The 19,195-nt window shown below is 42.3% G+C and overlaps 1 protein-coding gene across 3 annotated transcripts in view; it reads right to left on the bottom strand.

Moving 5' to 3' along the window:
* Positions 1-15,435: 15,435 nt before the first annotated feature.
* LOC137251472 (poly(A) RNA polymerase gld-2 homolog B-like) overlaps positions 15,436-19,195 on the bottom strand; it is a 240,543-nt gene continuing 236,783 nt past the window's right edge. For all 3 annotated transcript variants that reach the window (XM_067786121.1, XM_067786119.1, XM_067786120.1), the window contains one exon: positions 15,436-18,713. The gene's annotated coding sequence lies outside the window, so the exon portion shown is untranslated. The remainder of the gene's footprint in view (positions 18,714-19,195) is intronic.

The raw sequence follows: 19,195 nt of genomic DNA on the forward strand, positions 1-19,195 counted from the left end.
TTTCTTCATTCTTGTAGACGCATACAGCAAATGGCCAGAAATACATATAATGAATAATATCACAACACAGTCGACAATCAAAGTTTGCCGGCAAATTTTCGCAACGTTTGGAATTTCAAAAGTATTAGTCAGCGACAACGGGACACAACTCACGTCGAATGAGTTTAGGCAATTTTTGCGAAGCAATGGTATTACACATAAACGAAGTGCACCATTTCATCCGGCGACAAAAGAACAGGCCGAAAGGTATGTGCAGACGCCGAAAGATAAGCTCAAAGCTATGCACAGAAGTACGAAAGACATAGACACAAAATTGGCGCAAATTTTAATGTGTTACCGTAGAATGGTAAATACATCCACGGGCGTATCACCAGCACAGCGAATGTTTAACTTGCAGATTCGTTCAAGATTGGATTTGCTATTGCCAGTAGCACAAGAAGACCGAGAAAAACAAATTAAACCGGCGAGTCGGAAGTTGTACGAAGGGGAACGTGTATTAGTGCGAGATTACAACGATAAAAAGTATCAATTTGGTCGTATTCTCAGAAAACTTGGGGAACTGCACTATATCGTCCTCTTGGTTGATGGCAGAATATGGAAACGACACACCAACCAAATTCATCGAATCGGCGACAGTATTCCCGAACACAGAAATGATCATTATGGTGAGCTACCAGATGAAGCAATCGCAGCTGAAAGACCATCGTTTTCAACCACGGCTCAAGATACCAATACTCAAGCTGAGGTAGAAGAACCACCGACATCGACAGAAAATGAAAGTACTACTGAGGAGCAGACAGTATCGGAGCCCAGACGGTCACAACGTCAGCGCGTTCAAAAACAACGTCTAACGTACGATGAAAAATTTCAGCCCTACGAAGAATAGATAAACTGAAAACTACATTCATCTCAACGTAATTTCGAAGTTTTCTTCTCTGAGGGGGGAAAGTTGTTATAAATACACCTACATACTAGCCTTAAGTATTAAACTCGATACTATTAATAAGCATAATAATCGATACTAGCATTGAACTGTTATCTCTATTATTGAAATAAACTAAGTGATTCTACAGCATTACAACATATCCCTATATTCGCCCAGTACTTTTCGTTTTCTACAACTTTTGCCAGCTCCATTCATACCCTGACATTACTTGACTTGGCTAAAAATATGAAGAAACGTTACCCCCGTTGGGCATCATTAGATTCCTCTAATATCGTGCCCTATCTATAAGCTGCGATTCGCAGTCGTTTCGTGGTCTATGTTAAGCCGACCTTTTCACTCTCTTGATCAAGGGATATAAATCAACGCATCAGATTGCTTGTGGACGAACACAAGCGGGCGAAATGGGAAGAGCACCTAAGAGGTTGTAACCTCTCTACCGGTGTAGGTAAACTTTGGTCCACCGTAAAGTCCCTATCGAATCCGACTAAGCACAAAGACAAAGTTTCCATCGCCTTTGGCGATAAGGTGCTGTCGGATGCGAAAAAATGCGCGAGCGCTTTCTGCCGACATTATATAATGCATCTCACGGTTGACAAAGATAGACGGAGATCCAATAGACACTTATGTGCGTGTCACCTATCAGCGCGTCACCAATCACCATCACCGCTAGAGAGGTTGAGGACGCCATTGGTCGCGCTAAACCATCCAAAGCAGTGGGCCCAGACGGCATAGCCATGCCGATGCTTAAAAACCTAGGGAAAGAGGGTTTCAAATATTTAGCGCATGTCTTCAACCTGTCTCTTTCCACCTTTGTCATACCCGAGAAATGGAAAATGGCCAAGGTGGTCCCGCTACTAAAGCCTGGGAAACCAGCTAACATAGGTGAGTCATATCGTCCGATATATCTCCTATCGCCAGTGGCAAAGACGCTTGAAGCCATTTTGCTCCCTTATTTCCAAGCACATTTGCAGCTAGCCCCTCATCAGCATGGCTTCAGAAAACTCCATAGCACTACCTCCGCGCTAAATGTCATTGGCACCCAGATAAATTGCGGTTTGAATCAATACCCCCACCATAGAACAGTACTCGTAGCGCTAGACCTATCAAAAGCCTTTGATACGGTCAACCATGGCTCGTTACTGCAAGACCTGGAAGGGTCTACCCTTCCCCCATGTCTTAAAAGGTGGACCGCAAATTATCTGGGTGGTCGGCAGGCATCGGTGCAATTCAGAAACGAAACATCAAAACCAAGGAGAATTAAACAAGGGGTGCCACAGGGTGCTGTCCTATCCCCACTTTTGTTTAATTTCTACATATCCAAGCTACCTTCACCACCGGAAGGAGTCACAATCGTTTCCTACGCCGATGACTGCACAATAATGGCCACAGGCCCAGGCCCAGAGATCGATGAGCTATGCAATAAAATAAACGGCTATCTCCCTGATCTCTCCAGTTTTTTCGCCTCGCGAAACCTGGCATTGTCACCGACTAAATCTTCCGCGACCTTATTTACAACATGGACGCCCCAAATGTCGACCATATTGAACATCCACGTCGATGGCACTACGCTACCGACTGTCCTACACCCCAAAATCTTGGGTGTGACGTTTGATCAGGATCTACATTTTGGTGCGCACGCAACCGCAATTGTTCCGAGAATTCAGAGCCGTAATAAAATCCTCAAATCCCTTGCTGGCAGTACCTGGGGAAAAGATAAAGAAACGCTCATGACCACATACAAAGCAATTAGCCAGCCGATTACGTGCTACGCGTCACCCATATGGTCGCCAAGCCTAAAAACTACCCACTGGAAGAAACTACAGGCCTGCCAAAATACTGCTCTCAGAATCGCCACGGGCTGTCTTCTTATGTCCCCAGAACACCATCTGCATAATGAGGCGAGAATACTCCCCATCAGGGAGAGAAATGAGATGCTGACCAAACAGTTTCTGTTGAATACCCAGAAACCTGGGCATCCCAACAGACATCTGATTGACGAACCAGCACCGCCTAGGGGCCTAAGGAGTCATCTCCGTAAGCATTTTGAGGAAATACGGCACCTGAGAACCCAGCCGTATGAAGCGAAAAAACACAAGCAGGTTCTTGGTGAACTCCATAGGCAGGCGTCGGACCTTTATGTCGGGAATTGCCCGGTGAATCCAGTACTTAAAGAAAAATATCCAGAACTCGCGGAAGAGGAACGCATACTCCCCAGGGAAACGCGTGTCACTCTTGCTCAACTTCGTTCTGGATACTGTAACAGGTTAAACTCTTACCTATCCAGAATCAACCCCGACATACAAAATGTATGCCCCGCTTGCAATGTGTCCCCACATGACACCAACCATCTCTTTAATTGTAATGTGGAACCAACGCCTCTAACACCCCTTTCCTTATGGTCCACCCCTGTTGAAACGGCAAGTTTCCTTGGACTCCCGTTAGAGGATATTGATGACAATTTGTGATCGGTCGCGGCTATTAGGTGGGGCGAGCATTGCTACAACAACAACAACAACTCTCTTGATCTACCAGCCTTTGGAACTCTTCAGGTGGTGCTTCCACATTATGGGCCAAATAACAGGATGCCTCGATAAGGGACGGTTCTTTTTGCGACTACATTGCGGTCGTTAGTGTTCAAGCTAAATAGCATATATGAGTAAAGGGTTTCCCTCACAAGTAGCTCTAGCCCTGCTTTCCGTCAAGGCCGAATCCGCGCGAACTTAGTCCAGAAATCTTTCCTCCAGAGGAGGGTCATGGCTCCTGTATCAACGCCAAATCTAACCAGTCCTCCTCAAGAGCCAGGAGAAGATCGCTCGATGCCATTAAGCTGTTTTTCTCGGGAAGTAACTGTGACTTTTCCACCGTAAAGAGCGGTGCTGTAGCGGCCGGCTTTTATTTCCAATTTATAATATTATACCGCCGAGACCGTCTTGTCGGGCAAAGTCTTATGTTGATAAGGAGCAGAGTGAGAGAACAGAGTTGCAAGTCAGGGAATAGAAAAGCGATATGAGCCATGCGTCGGACTCGGTAGCAAAAGTATCGGAGTCAATGCGCTCCGTGATAGAACGAAAGATGAGTATGAACGAAGAAGTAGAAGTGCAAAAATGCATCGGACCTTTATGCCAAAAATTTCCCGGCGAACCCTTTTCTTAAAACCAAATACCCTAAATTAAGATTAGAGGAAAGCAACCTTTCCAGAGAGACGCGTGTCACTATAGCTCAACTTACATCTGGATACCTTAACAGGTTAAACTCTTACTTATACAGAATCAACCCCGACGTACATAATGTATGTCTTGCTTGTAACGTGTCCGCACATGACACCAACCATCTTTTCAATTGCAATGTGGAACCAACGCCTCTAACACCCCTGTTGAAACTGAAGCTTCCTCGGACTCCCGTTAAAAGATATTGATGACAATTTGTGTGTAGTCGCGCCTATTGGATGTGGCGAAGCAGTGCTACAATGAAAACAACAATAGCCAAGACACTATTACTCCGGCTATTCCAACGATGAGTGAAGGGCAGATAACAAAAGGTGGCAGAGATTTTTTGCTTCATACTGTAGATAATACGGGAGGAACAAAGTAAGCCGCATCCAACCTTCTATTCGGCGGGGTGGTACAATAATGGTATGTTGACAGCGTGCGATATATTTATACTTGGGTATCTAATGTCGGGTGGACAGCCAACGCGGAAAATACGGATATGGCCTTGTTTACAAAGAGGTACAAGGTCCCAAATTGGATCAGACCCAAGTTAGGAAGGGGTGACCTACGGGAGAAACCTTGCACAAAGTATTTAGGAATCATCCTAGATAGTAAGCTGGGGTGTACGTGGGGCTTGTCGCCCTCTCTTTCTCATTGGGTTTTTACAGCGATTGTAAGCCCTATTCTATACTATGGAGTTCTTGTTTGGTGGAAAGCCATACAAAAAACAACCTACCTCAAAAAATTAAAGGGGGTATGCAGACTATCAAAGCTTAGCATTGCAGCCCCGACGGCTGCACTGTATACCATTCTGCACATTCCACCTTTAGACCAAACAGACTCGGTGCCTCGGAGCAGGTTGAGCACCGACCATACGGCCATAGTAGTATAGCGTCATCAATCACAAGACGAACAGACTACCTGATTCCCTATATGCGCTTCGAGGGAGATCTTAAGGCCACAATAGAAGTGGATGGTTGGCGCAAGTGTGCTCAAATGGCGGACGAGGCGATACCTGTGTAAACTGATGGTAGTGGAAGGAGTAAGGTCTGCGGTATGCTGTGCTGATCCGGACATAAACAGATCCTATAAGCTGCCGCCGTGATGTGATGGTAGCGTGCTCCGTCTACCACACCGAAGATCCTGGGTTCACGCCCCGGGAAAATCAACATCAAAAACTTTAGAAACAAGTTTTTTCAATTAGAAGAAAATTTTTCTAAGCGGGGTCGCCCCTCGGCAGTGTTTGGCGAGCACTCCGAGTGTATTTCTGCCATGAAAAGCTTTCAGTGAAAACTCATCTGCCTTGCAGATGCCGTTCGGAGTCGGCATAAAACAAGTAGGTTACATCCCGCCAATTTGTAGGAAAAAGAAAAAGGAGCACGACGCAAATTGGAAAAGAAGCTCGGCCTTAGATCTCTTCGGAGGTTTTCGCGCCTTACTTTCTTTTTATAAGCTGCCAGATTACTGTAGCGTTTTCCATGCGGTTAGGTTAGGTTGAACTGGCCGGCCCATGAGGACCTCAGATAGGCTGAATAAGTACGTAGTGTTACCAGAAGTTTGTTTTAACGATAAAACTGAAAAACCCTATCAAAAACCAGGACCTATGTTATAAAATAACTCCGTCCTTTTGGCAAATACCAGAAGCTTCCTAGGATTTAAGCCACTTGCTGCTTCTAGATCTGACAGCTGTAGCACTCCTATTAGCTGGAGTCTTAGCCTGGCAAGCGCAGGGCAAGAGCACAGAACGTGCTCGATCGTTTCCTCCTCCAGCCCGCACACCTTAGTCTTGGAGGCTTAGCCTGGCAAGCGCAGGGCAAGAGCACAGAACGTGCTTGATCGTTTCCTCCTCCAGCCCGCACTTCCTACATCTGCTATCACTGACCAAGCCTAATTTAAAGGCATGTGACGCCAGAAGGCAGTGTTCAGTCAGAATACCCGTCATGAGTCTACAGTCCTCTCTTTTTAATGATAGAAGCAACTTTGTTAGTCTAAGGTTGTAAGACCTGCACATAATCTTCGACACTTTACAGCCCCGCGCTCGAACCCACGCCTTTCCTGCTTGGTCGATCATGTGCACCTCTCGCCTTCGATTAATTTCGCGCAGTATAATTGGGACGTCCACGGAGCAAGCTTCAAAGGAGGCGCCCTTTTTAGCTAGTTCATCCGGTTTTTCATTCCCATCTATTCCCATATGCCCTGGGACCCAATATAGATGTATGCTTCTCCCTGTCCCGATTCTCTCCAGGGACTGCTTACACTCTAACACGCATTTAGATGCTGTGGTATGCGAGATTATTGCCTTAATTGCTGCTTGACTGTCAATATAAAAGTTAACACGATTGCAGCTTGGGCTATTCTCTTCCAGGGTTTCTACTGCTTTGGTTACGGCTACTATTTCCGCTTGGAAAACGCTACAGTAATCCGGCAGCCAGTAGGATCTGTTTATTTCCGGATCAGCACAGTATACCGCATACCCTACTCCTTCCACTACCTTGGAACCATCTGTGTACACATGTATCGCCTCTTCCGCCATTTGAGCACCCTTGCGCCAACCGTCCACCTCTATTGTGGCCTTAAGATCACCCTCGAAGCGCAGATAGGGAATCAGGTAGTCTGTTCGTCTTGTGATTGATGACGCTATACTACTATGGCCGTATGGTCGGCGCTCAAGCTGTCCCGAGGGACCGAGCCTAGTTGCAGTTGTTAACGCTATGTTCTTTGCTACCAGGTCTACAGGTGGAATGTGCAGAATGGCATACAGTGCAGCTGTCGGGGTTGTTTTCAGGGCTCCCGTAATGCTAAGCATGATAGTCTGCATTCCCCCATTATAATTTTTTGAGGTAGGTTGCTTTTTGTGTGGCTTTCCACCAAACAAGAACTCCATAATATAAGATTGGGCTTACAATCGCTGTAAAAACCCAATGAGAAAGAGAGGGCGATAAGCCGCACGTACACCCCAACATTCTTTTACATGCATAAAGTGCCGTTCAAGCCTTCTTCACCCTCCTCTACGTTGAGCTTCCATGATAGCTTACTGTCTAGGACGATTCCTAGATACTTTGTGCAAGGTTTATCCTGTAGGGTCACCCCTCCTAACTTAGGCCTGATCCAATTTGGGACCTTCTACCTCTTTGTAAACAAGACCATATCCGTTTTATCCGCGTTGACTTTCCACCCGACATTTGATGCCCAGGTATGAATATCCCGAAGCGCCCATGCGAAAGAGAATAGCTTTTGTATTGACAGTCAAGCAGCAATTAAGGCAATAATCTCGAATATCATAGCATCTAAATGCGTTTTAGCACTCTCTGTAGAGAATCGGGACAGCGAGAAGCATACATCTATATCGGGTCCCAGGACATATGGGAATGAAAAAGCAGATGAACTAGCTAAAAAGGGCGCGTCCCTTGAAGTATGCTCCGTAGACGTCCCAATTAGACTAGGCGAGATTAAGAGAAGGCGAGAGGCGCACATGATCGACCAAGCGGGAAATGCGAGGGTTCAAGCGCGGGGCTGTAAAGTGTCGAAGATTATGTGTAGGTCTCAGAACCTTAGATTAACGAAGTTGCTTCTATCATTAAAGAGAGAGGAGTATAGACTCATGATGGGTATTCTGACTGGACACTGCCTTCTGGCGTCACGTTCCTTTAAATTAGGCTTGGTCAGTGATAGCAGATGTAGAAAGTGCGAGTTGGAGGAGGAAACGATCGAACACGTTTTGTGCTCGTGTCCTGCGCTTGCCAGACTAAGACTCCAGCTATTAGGAGTGATGCAGCTGTTAGATCTAGAAGCAGTAAGTGGCTAAAGTCCTAGAAAGCTTCCAGTATTTGCCAAGAGGACAGAGTTATTTTACAACATAGGTCCTGGTTTTTGATAGGGGTTTTCAGTTGGTCGTTAAAAAAAACTTCTGGTAACGCTTCGGACTCATTCAGACTATGTGAGGTCCTCATGGACCGGCCAGATCAACCTAACCTAACAGTGTGCGATAACATCGCAAGCTTCAAGTTGCTTCTTATCTTCAAAGGCAAGCCACGTGAGTGCGATGTGAGGTGGTGGGTAGAGCCTAGATCGGAGCAATACCAAAATTATTTTTATAAGTAAGGCTATGTCTTTTAATAGCAGCGGATACTTTGATTTAGGAACGGAAATAACATTAGCCGGTTTCCAATGACTAGGAAACCCACAGGACATGCTTGAAAAATTATATATATACGTTAGAGAAGATTACATAAAGAAGAAGAAGCTTGATGAGACGTACGCTAATACCATCGATTCCTACTGAATTTGACATAATAGCCAAAATGGCATCCACCACATCGCCCTCTGTAAATACAGTGAAATCAAAACTATTTGTTTTCGGTCTACCCTTAACCGCGGTTGAAGCTATCATATCTTCGTTATTATAATGAGTATTGGGTTCCCAGATGTTTTCACTCGCTTCCACTCCCTGTAAGCTTTCCCTGATTTTCTTATCAATCTCAAAATATCTTTGTAAAACCCGGCTTTTTATGGCACTGAACTTTTATGCTTTTTAGTGGAACATACATATGTATCAAGTATAGATCCAATGCGTTATAAGCGGAGGGACACGCTACGCCTTCTGCCGTGTTAGACCTAGAATATACCGACATAGGATTGCAATCTACTTAATGTATTTGAACATACGGAGGAGGGTCAACATTATATATGCGACTCAGAAAAAGGAGCCCCAAGACTAGCAGTCTTAACATGCTAGAAGCAAGATTAAAATGGACCTCGAAAGCTTTAAAACAGAGACCTCGCTCTTACAGAGACCTCAAACAAAGCATATGCACCACGGAGGGACATCAAAGCCTTTCACCAAGAAGAAAAGAAGACATTGACGTCACCACGAAGGTGTTCGAGTTGAACAAACAGCACAATGGTATAGCGAGTTTTACCTCTAAACACAGTAAAGTGGCTTTGAGCGAATGCCTATCTTTGAGGAGGGTTAGTTTGGAGTGGCGATGATCCAGGAGCCAAGGCTCTCATAGGGAGGAAAGGTTTCGGGGCTCACCGCGCGCTGAGGGTGAAAGCTGCAATTGAGGGTAAAGAAACAGCCACACTCATGTATGCTGCCTAATTGCACTACTGCCGACCGCGCATGAGATTTGACAAGTATGTTCATTTACAGCTCGAGCTGTTGTTGTTGTTGTAGCAATGCTCGCCCCACCTAATAGCCGCGACCGATCACAAATTGTCATCAATATCCTCTAACGGGAGTCCAAGGTAACTTGCCGTTTCAACAGGGGTGGACCATAAGGAAAGGGGTGTTAGAGGCGTTGGTTCCACATTACAATTAAAGAGATGGTTGGTGTCATGTGGGGACACATTGCAAGCAGGGCATACATTTTGTATGTCGGGGTTGATTCTGGATAGGTAAGAGTTTAACCTGTTACAGTATCCAGAACAAAGTTGAGCAAGAGTGACACGCGTTTCCCTGGGGAGTATGCGTTCCTCTTCTGCGAGTTCTGGATATTTTTCTTCAAGTACTGGATTCACCGGGCAATTCCCGACATAAAGGTCCGACGCCTGTCTATGGAGCTCGAGCTCTAATGTGACTGTTGTTGTTGTTGTAGCAATGCCTCGCCCCACCTAACAGCCGCGACCGATAACAAATTGTCATCAATATCCTCTAACGGGAGTCCAAGCAAACTTGCTATTTCAAGAGGGGTGGACCATAATGAAAGGGGTGTTAGAGGCGTTGGTTCCACAATACAATTAAAGAGATGGTTGGTGTCATGTGGAGACACATTGCAAGCGGGGCATACATTTTGAATGTCGGGGTTATTTCTGGATAGGTAAGAGTTTAAAGAACGAAGTTGAGCAAGAGTGACACGCGTTTCCCTGGGGAGTATGCGTTCCTCTTCCACAAGTTTTGGGTACTTTTCTTTGAGTACTGGATTCACCGGGCAATTCCTGACATAAATTCCGAGGCCTGTTTGTGGAGTTCACCAAGGACCTGCTTGTGTTTTTTTGCATCATACGGCTGGGTTCTCAGGTGCCGTATTTCCTCAAAATGCTTACGGAGATGACTCCTTAAGCCCCTAGGCGGTGTTGGCTCATCAATCAGATGTCTGTTTGGATGCCCAGGATTCTGGGTATTCAACAGGAACTGTTTGGTTAGCATCTCATTTCTCTCCCTGATGGGAGTATTCTCGCCTCATTATGTAGATGGTGTTCTGGGGACATAAGAAGACAGCCCGTGGCGATTCTGAGAGCAGTATTTTGGCAGGCCTGTAGCTTCTTCCAGTGGGTAATTTTTAGGCTTGGCGACCATATGGGTGACGCGTAGCACGTAAACGGCTGGCCAATTGATTTGTATGTAATAATGGGCGTTTCTTTATGTTGTTGTTGGTGTTGTTGTAGCGATTAGGTTACTCCCCGAAGGCTTTGGGGAGTGTTATCGATGTGATGGTCCTTTGTCGGATACAGATCCGATACGCTCCGGTAACACAGCAGCATTAAGGTGCTGGCCCGACCATCTCGGGAACGATTTATATGGCCACATTAAACCTTCAGGCCATCCCTCCCTCCCCACCCCCTAGTTCCATGAGGAGCTTGGGGTCGCCAGAGCCTCGTCTGTTAGTGAAACGGGATTCGCCGCTCGAAGGTGAGGTTGACAATTGGGTTGGAGAAGCTATATATTGCGCTACACAGCCCCTTGAATCCCGGCGTTTCTTTATCTTTTCCACAGGTACTGTCAGCAAGGGATTTGAGGATTTTATTACGGCTCTGGATTTTCGGAACAATTGCGGGTGCGTGCTCACCAAAATGTAGATCCTGATCAAACGTCACACCCAAGATTTTGGGATGTAGGACAGTCGATAGTGTAGTGCCATCGACGTGGATGTTCAGAATGGTCGACATTTGGGACGTGCATGTTGTAAATAAGGGTCGCGGAAGATTTAGTCGGTGATAATGCCAGGTTTCGCGAGGCGAAAAAACTGGAGAGATCTGGGAGGTAGCCGTTTATTCTGTTGCAGAGCTCATCGATCTGTGGGCCTGGGCCTGTGGCCATTATTGTGCAGTAATCGGCGTATGAAACGATAGTGACTCCTTCTGATGGTGAAGGTAGCTTAGATATGTAGAAATTAAACAAAAGTGTGGATAGGACACCACCCTGTGGCACCCGTTGTTTAATTCTTCTTGGTTTTGATGTTTCGTTTCTAAATTGCACCGATGCCTGCCGACCACCCAGATTATATGCGGTCCACCTTTTAAGACATGGGGGAAGGGTAGACCCTTCCAGGTCTTGCAGTAACGTGCCATGGTTGACCGTATCAAAAGCTTTTGATAGGTCTAGCGCTACGAGTACTGTTCTATGGTGGGGGTTTTGATTTAAACCGCAATTTAAGGGAGCAAAATGGCTTCAAGCGTCTTTGCCACTGGCGATAGGAGAGATATCGGACGATATGACTCACCTATGTTAGCTGGTTTCCCAGGCTTTAGTAGCGGGACCACCTTGGCCATTTTCCATTTCTCGGGTATGACAAAGGTGGAAAGAGACAGGTTGAAGACATGTGCTAAGTATTTGAAACCCTCTTTCTCTAGGCTTTTAAGCATCGCCATGGCTATGCCGTCTGGGCCTACTGCTTTGGATGGTTTAGCGTGACCAATGGCATCTTCAACCTCTCTGGCGGTGATGGTAATTGGTGACACGCTGAATTTATGTTTATGTGCGTGTCTGTTGGCCCTCCGTCTATCTTTGTCGACCGTAGAATGCATTACATATTGACGGCAGAAAGCGCTCGCGCATTTTTTCGAATCCGACAGCACTTTATCGCCGAAGGCGATGGAAACTTTGTCATTGTGCTTAGACGAATTCGATAGGGATTTTACGGTGGACCAAAGTTTACCCACACCGGCAGAGAGGTTACAACCTCTTAGGTGCTCCTCCCATTTCGCCCGCATGTGTTCATCCACAAGCAATCTGATGCGTTGGTTTATATCCCTTATTTGGGGGTCGCCTGGATCGAGCTGTCTTATAAGGTCACGCTCTCTCGCTAAATTTGCGGCCTCCGCCGTGAAGTGGGGCCGAATTTCGGGAATTCTCCCGGTGGGAATGAAACGTGCTGAGGCGGATTCAATGACCTTGCGGAAAGCACGCTCCCTTTGACGGGCATCAGTCGGGATAGGGAGGGCAGCAAAGAGGTTGTCTGTAAAAGATTTGTATTCGTCCCACTTTCCTTTTTTAAAGTTTATGAAAGTGCGTTTTTCTGTAACGATGAAGTCGGCGGTACGCTCGAACGAAATAAGTATAGGCAGGTGGTCGGAAGCCAATGTTACCATCGGCTGCCAGTTGACGCAGTTTACGAGTTCTGCGCTCACGATTGAGATATCCGGCGAACTGTGACAGCTTCCTACCATACGTGTGGGGGCGTCTCCGTTTATTGTGCAGAACGTCGTTTCTTCTATTTGATCCGCCAGCATCTCACCCCTACTGTCCGCCCGCAAGTTTGAATGCCATAGATCGTGATGGGCATTAAAGTCGCCTAAGATAATCGGCCATAACCGTTTAGACGGTTAAGCGCCAATTAAGTAAGTAAGTAAGTAAGATAATGCGATATTAGGGCGGTATCCACTGGGGCAACAGGTGGCAGGAGGGATGTAGATGTTGATGTTTTCTAGGTTTGCATCGCCTGACCGGACAGATAGCCTTGACGTTCTGAGACATTGTCCCTGCGGTCGATGCCAGGATCAAATATATGATATTGCACAGAGTGGTGTATGATAAACGCGAGGCCGCCTCCATTTCCGCTCATGCGATCTTTTCTGTGGACATTATACCCAGAACAGGTTTGCAGTGCAGATCTTGCTGTAAGTTTAGTCTCTTGAATCGCAGCAATGCGGATGTTGTGCCTGTTTCATGAAATCGACTATCTCCGTGATCTTCCTAGTTAGTCCATTACAGTTTAACTGCAGAATTCTGAAGTGCATAAGAGGAGGCTTCGCCATTCTGGGAGTAAGTGACGGGTGACTACACCTGGGTTGAAGAAGGCCAGGACGCAACTGCTGTTGTGGCCCTGGGACTGGGCGTCCTTGGGCAAGCACTGGGGTACCCGCTAAATTGGGGTTTGCGACCTGGCAACATGGCGCAATGAAAATCATCGGGGGGTTGTCGTCGCGGAGACCAGAACATCAAGGAAAGTGGCACCGCACAAGGCAGGAGCTGCATTGGGCGGATGTCGCAAACATATATATTCTGTGCTGGCAAACGGGGTTAGGGACTAAGAGTCTGTTTCCCTGACCTTCACGATTGCTGCCGGAAAAGAGGGGGGGAGAAGACGGGGGCAGAGGCTGATGCTCTGCATTGCTACCGACTCTGCTACGAAGATAGTAGTTATGAGTGGTAGCAGCTGTTTGAGTTGTTGGCGCCGCGGGGCGCGAGCAGCAGCGGGTACTAGTTGTGGCTTGCTGAGCAGCTGGGCTGCTGGAAGGTAGTGGGGGCGCTAAGGCGTAGACTACGGGACGCCCTTGGACGTGAACAGCAAGGAGCCACAAACGATTTATAAAAGTTACGTGGACGTCGGGTTTTGGGATCAAGCCCAGAACAACCTGTCCGATGCAACCATCCCTTACACGAGACACACTGAACAGAGTATGACCGTCCTAAAAACATTCTTTTCCGGCAGATGCAGCAAAACCATTCCTTAGAACCGGGGTCAGGAGATGGACCCGGATTGGATTCGATACCTTCCCGGAGCAAGAGAATATGGAGCAGTCCCGCTGCAAGGAGCTGCTGGGAGGATGACAATTTGTGGGAGGGACGCAACAAATTAAATGGGGTTATACTGAAATGGCAGTCCTTGGTCGGGAAAAATTCCGAGTCGCTCCGGTACATAGAACCGACTGCCTAATGTGACTCAATCCTATTTGTTACCATGTGTCATCATATCTACCTGTACTGATGTCGATAGAAGATGAACGCTTCGCTTTCCTTGAACATTTCTTTGACCCATCCTCTAAGACTTACCTCCATGCTCCACCATGGCCATTGACTCCTTGCTCCACCATAAATTATTGATGATAATCTTTCTACGCTTCTTACCTTTATTTAAATTTATTCTCTTTATCTTAACAACCAATTTAGTACAATAATTGAAGAATTTTTTTATTTCTATTCTTGTTGTTTTTCTTCTCCTTCTATATATGTATGTAGGTCAACATGTATATAGGTGAAGTCAGTAGCACAACAAAAATTTGACGGTCATATAATTCGGTCATGAATTTTAAAGGGGTAGGGTGGGAAAATTGTTGGTACTATTTTGTTTCTTTTTTACTAACTTAGTAATGTAATGTGCAAAAAATGGAAACGGGAACATGTAAGAGAAGAGAAGATAAAACAAATATGGGAAGAAAAAGTAGAGAAAAGTGAGAGTAAAAAGAAAAATAAGGGTAATGGCTTGAGACAAAAAGTAAAAAGAGGTTAACGGAAATATTACGATCAAGGATTAGATTAAGAGTAATAGTGAGAGTTAGACTTGGATAAGAGCGAGAGGAGGAAGAGTAAGAGGAATTGCGGGAAGATTTAAGAAAGAATGAAAGGGAAATTTAGGAAGCCGATTAAGGTAACCTAGAATATGGAGGAGTGAGGAAATAAGAGAGGAATAGGGTTAGACAGAGGAGAGGCAGGTGGATAGATAGAGAAAGTCAGAACAATGTCTGTCGGGTTTGGTCATACGGCTGGGAGTATTTCATGTTTGTCTAAGCGTTTCAAGTGTTAGCCAGAGCTGTTTAAAATAAGTTCTGATAAGCCAAATTTTTTTTGCCATCAGGTAAATCGATAAGCTCAGATTTCCTGAAGCATCGTTGCTGTAAAATGTATGCTGCTATATATTTTTACGCCAGCCACCTCGTTCTGCTCATTGAGCCTACCTCAGGGTTTAGTTTACATAAATAAATGTGGCGTCTTGGGACCGTAAACCGCCAATTGTGGACAACGTGAAACTTTGAAAATTTTTTCCATTTCCTCTCAGAAAATGGGAATAAACCCTCCCACAAAAAGAAATAAAGATCACAGCCGTTATTTTCCTGCACGTTACTTGATATTTCAGAGGCTTTGATGTAGTATTTGTTATGATACTGGAAAAATCAATGCTGCAGATAAGTCAAGTAGCAACACTTAAATTTGTGAGCTTACTCGCCCTCGTCAAATGCGACTCCATTTTGTAATATGGACTTCAGCAGTCTGGTTTATTGCATCATGTACTATGTATAAAATCACTCCTAACAAATAAGCATAAAATAAATAAAAGTCAATTATTTGGTGGTCTTTTCCGACTGGAACAATGCATTCATTAGGTTGTTTTTTATTCTTTCTCTGTTGGTTCCATCAAAAGTTACATAGGCAAATTGATTATAATATATAAACCATCAGAGCATTTTTGAGCACATTCCGTTATTATTTCTATTAGGAAATTTAAAGATAGTTGTTTTTTATGAAATGGAAGAGTTAGGGGAGTGGGAATCAGTATATATGTATGCGTGCAAAATGTATTAGGAAACGTGTTTTAATGATGCGAGTTAATGAAGGGATTTATAGGAAGGAAGGAGTGTAATAAATAAGGGCTATATGGTGCAGCATGTTACAATTTTTTATTTTGGGTCATTTTGTGTGCATTTGATTACTATTTTTCATCTACATTTTACGAAATTTCATTGATAAATAATTTAGCTGCATATAAATTAAAGCCTCAACTACTTACATTTATCAACACATAAAGTGTGCTAAATTGAACATAAATCTTTATTATTCTCAGTTCAAAATCATTAAACGTAACTTTATGCTCTATTATGGTAAGTATGAGTAATTGAGGCTTAACGCAGCAACATTTTTTGCGCCGTATCTTATATAATAATAATATTTTCTATCAACCACATATGTATATAAAAGTATATGTAAGTAATGAAAGATGTATACAATTGAAAATTTACACTATGTGTATAATTATTTAAAAAAGATGTGCAGCAAAATATACATACATATTTTTTTTTATTGATTTTCGTTGTTACATAAGCAAACAATAAACAAAAAAAAAACACTTATCAAGAAAAAATAATTAAGAATTAAGACTTGAGCCTAACAAATACATAACAATTACTATTAATCAGGCGCATACCCTGAATTCATGTTAAAATAAACTTTTTTTTATAATGTAGTACTTAACCTTGACGTTTTACATGATATTTTATTAATTTAGGGTTTTAATTTAGCAGTCTTCCATTTACTATGTAAGTATTAAATATGTGTTAGTGTATGCGTATTTGTATATGTATATTCAGCAGCTTTCAATAACGTCTATCGCATTTATTGTGAAAAATATGACCTGCACATCCTTAATTTTGAAGAAAATTCTTACAATTCATTTTGAAAGGTAACTGTCGCAAATTCAGACTTTCTATTTTCGACATTGTGATTCTATTTTCCAAAAAAATCCAGATCTTTACCTTTTATAACTTTTTCTTTCAATCATGCTTTTTTTCTTTTGCATTTTCATTTGGCGCCTTAGGTAATTCATTTCGAAAGTGCGAATTCTACGTATTTTCGAATTAAAATTAAGTCCGAACTCGACTCGAATTTCAAATTCGAATAGAAAAAACTTGTCTGCTGTTCTATATTTATACGGTGCTTTACTGCAATTAATTTCGAAAAAAAACTTTCGCGAATAAGGACTTCTTTATATTCACTTTCCTATTTTCTATGTATTTTCGAATAGTAAAAGCAGCACAAATTCCAATCCAATTTTGAATTAGGATACAATTCATCGCATCGATCGGCAGAAAAAGCCTCCGGATTTTAATTTAAATTTTTTAATTATGGTTTTTTTAATTTTTACGATTAACTTCGAAAGTGCGAATTCTACACTATATATTTGACTTTGCAATTCTATTTTCGAATAGTAAAATTAAGTCCGAACTCAAATTCGAATAGAAAAAACCCTTTTCTGCTTTTCTATATCTATATGGGGCTTACTGCAAATAATTTCGAAAATAAACTTTCGCGAATTACTTTTAATTCTATGTTTTTGCGAATAGTAAAATGTAGGACAAATTCGAATATAATTTTGAATTAGAACAGAATTCACTTTCGCATCGATTGCCAGAAGATGCCTCCTGATGTTTTTTTATTTCATTTTCACCATTTTTTGTTTAATTTTATACTGCAATGAATTTCGAAAGTACATTTGCGCAAATTAGGGTTTTCTCCATATTCGAATTTAAAATTCTATTTTTCGAACAACAAATAAAACACAATATCAAAATTTTGAATTCGAAGACAATTATCTTTCAAATCGATTTACACCGTAGGACTGTTGATTTCCGCGTTTGTTTTTACTTTTTATCTGAACTTTTTTTTACAATTCGAAGAAGTTATTTAAGGCTACTTGGTATAAATTAATCTAAAACCTTCATGGAAGGCGTACAGTACAACAGAACACATTTTAAGCGGTACTGTTGGACACGCTTCTGTCAGTGCAGCAGGTGCATGCATATGGTATTATTACTTTTTTTTCTTAACGAAGAGGCACTCAATTTAAAATTTGCTAGCACCGGAATTTTCGATTAAACGCATTTAATTGTATTACTAATATTAATATTTGCCTTAATTTGATACATACATTTCAATGGGATTGAAATTTTCGTGTTAAGTAAAAAGTAATAAGCAGGAATGTGGCTTTATTAGATTAATTAAGTAATTGAATAATCAAACTGATTAACTGATTAGCTTCCATTTTCATGTTTTTAAGAAATCAGTTTACCACGTAGTTCTAGTAAAACGTTGATTACCACTGCACTGACATTACAAACGTTGTTACATATATCTTTATAACTATTATTTATTTTATTTTTATTTTTTATTTTTTTTTTCTTCAGCTTCGAGCTCTATAGTTACCGCGGTAAGTTTTTTTCGTAAACATTTTTTTTTTTACTTTTAATTCAAAAATTCTTCAAATTACACATTTTTTGCTTTCAGTTTTTCTACTTTTTAATATTTTTTTTTTTACATTTTGTTTTTCGCTTCTATAAATTCCTTACTTAACATTAGACAAATACAAATACAATAATATTGGAACACCATTTTATCTTCCAGGTAATTTGTGTAAGAATTTCGTTACAAAGCATTTTAATTGGTTTATTTATCCTGAATTATTTTATATATATTTTCCACATTTTCATTATGCTCCTTATAATATACATGCATGTATGTTTGTGTGCATATATGCATATATAATTATATGGATGAGGCGATGCGTTTATAAGAATCCAGTAGTTATATTAAACGATTTCAAAATTTCTTTTCCTTGTGCGCTTTTTTTTGCCTCTAACCTTTTTATTTGCTTGATTTTCAGACACAGGTTTATTTTTAACTTTTTATCTCTTGTCTTCGTATATTCCAATAACAAATTAATGTATCTGAAAAAAGTTTTTCTATTTCTTATATTAATTTTTCGTGTTGTGATTGTGGCTGCAGCGTTGCTTCTTCTTCTTACTTATAGTACATATTTTATTTTTCTTTAAATTATGCTTAATTAGTTCTGTAAAAAATATATATATGGTACAAAGTTATAAAAGCTTATTTGATATTTTTCTTTAGCAATCCCTGAGTTTTCTCCCATTATACCTTTCTACTTTTTAAATCAACATGTAAGTCAAGTCTATACATTTTCACTTCTAATCCCAGTTGATTGGAATTTATTTGAAATATGGACAAATTTAAAATATGGCATTTTCCTTTTTCTTGGTTCTTCTCAGTTTTCTCGTGAGTTTGTGTGTCTTTCACAATATGTTTTCCCTTGAATAAGAAAAGGGGTTTCATTACCTACATATAGGGCCACTTTGCATAGCGCTCGGTGATCCAGTTCAAAAGACAGAATTTAAGGGTGTAACATGTGGGCAAGATTTTTTCCAGAAAAGATAATACCAATAGTAAGTAAATCAGTTCCAAAGATTTAGGAGATAAATTATTTGAAATACAATTACCCACATTAAACCCGTGTTCTTCTCAAATTTTATACGT

This window comes from Eurosta solidaginis, chromosome 4 (genome assembly GCF_040869045.1).
Source record: "Eurosta solidaginis isolate ZX-2024a chromosome 4, ASM4086904v1, whole genome shotgun sequence".
Classification (NCBI taxonomy): Eukaryota; Metazoa; Arthropoda; class Insecta; order Diptera; family Tephritidae; genus Eurosta; species Eurosta solidaginis.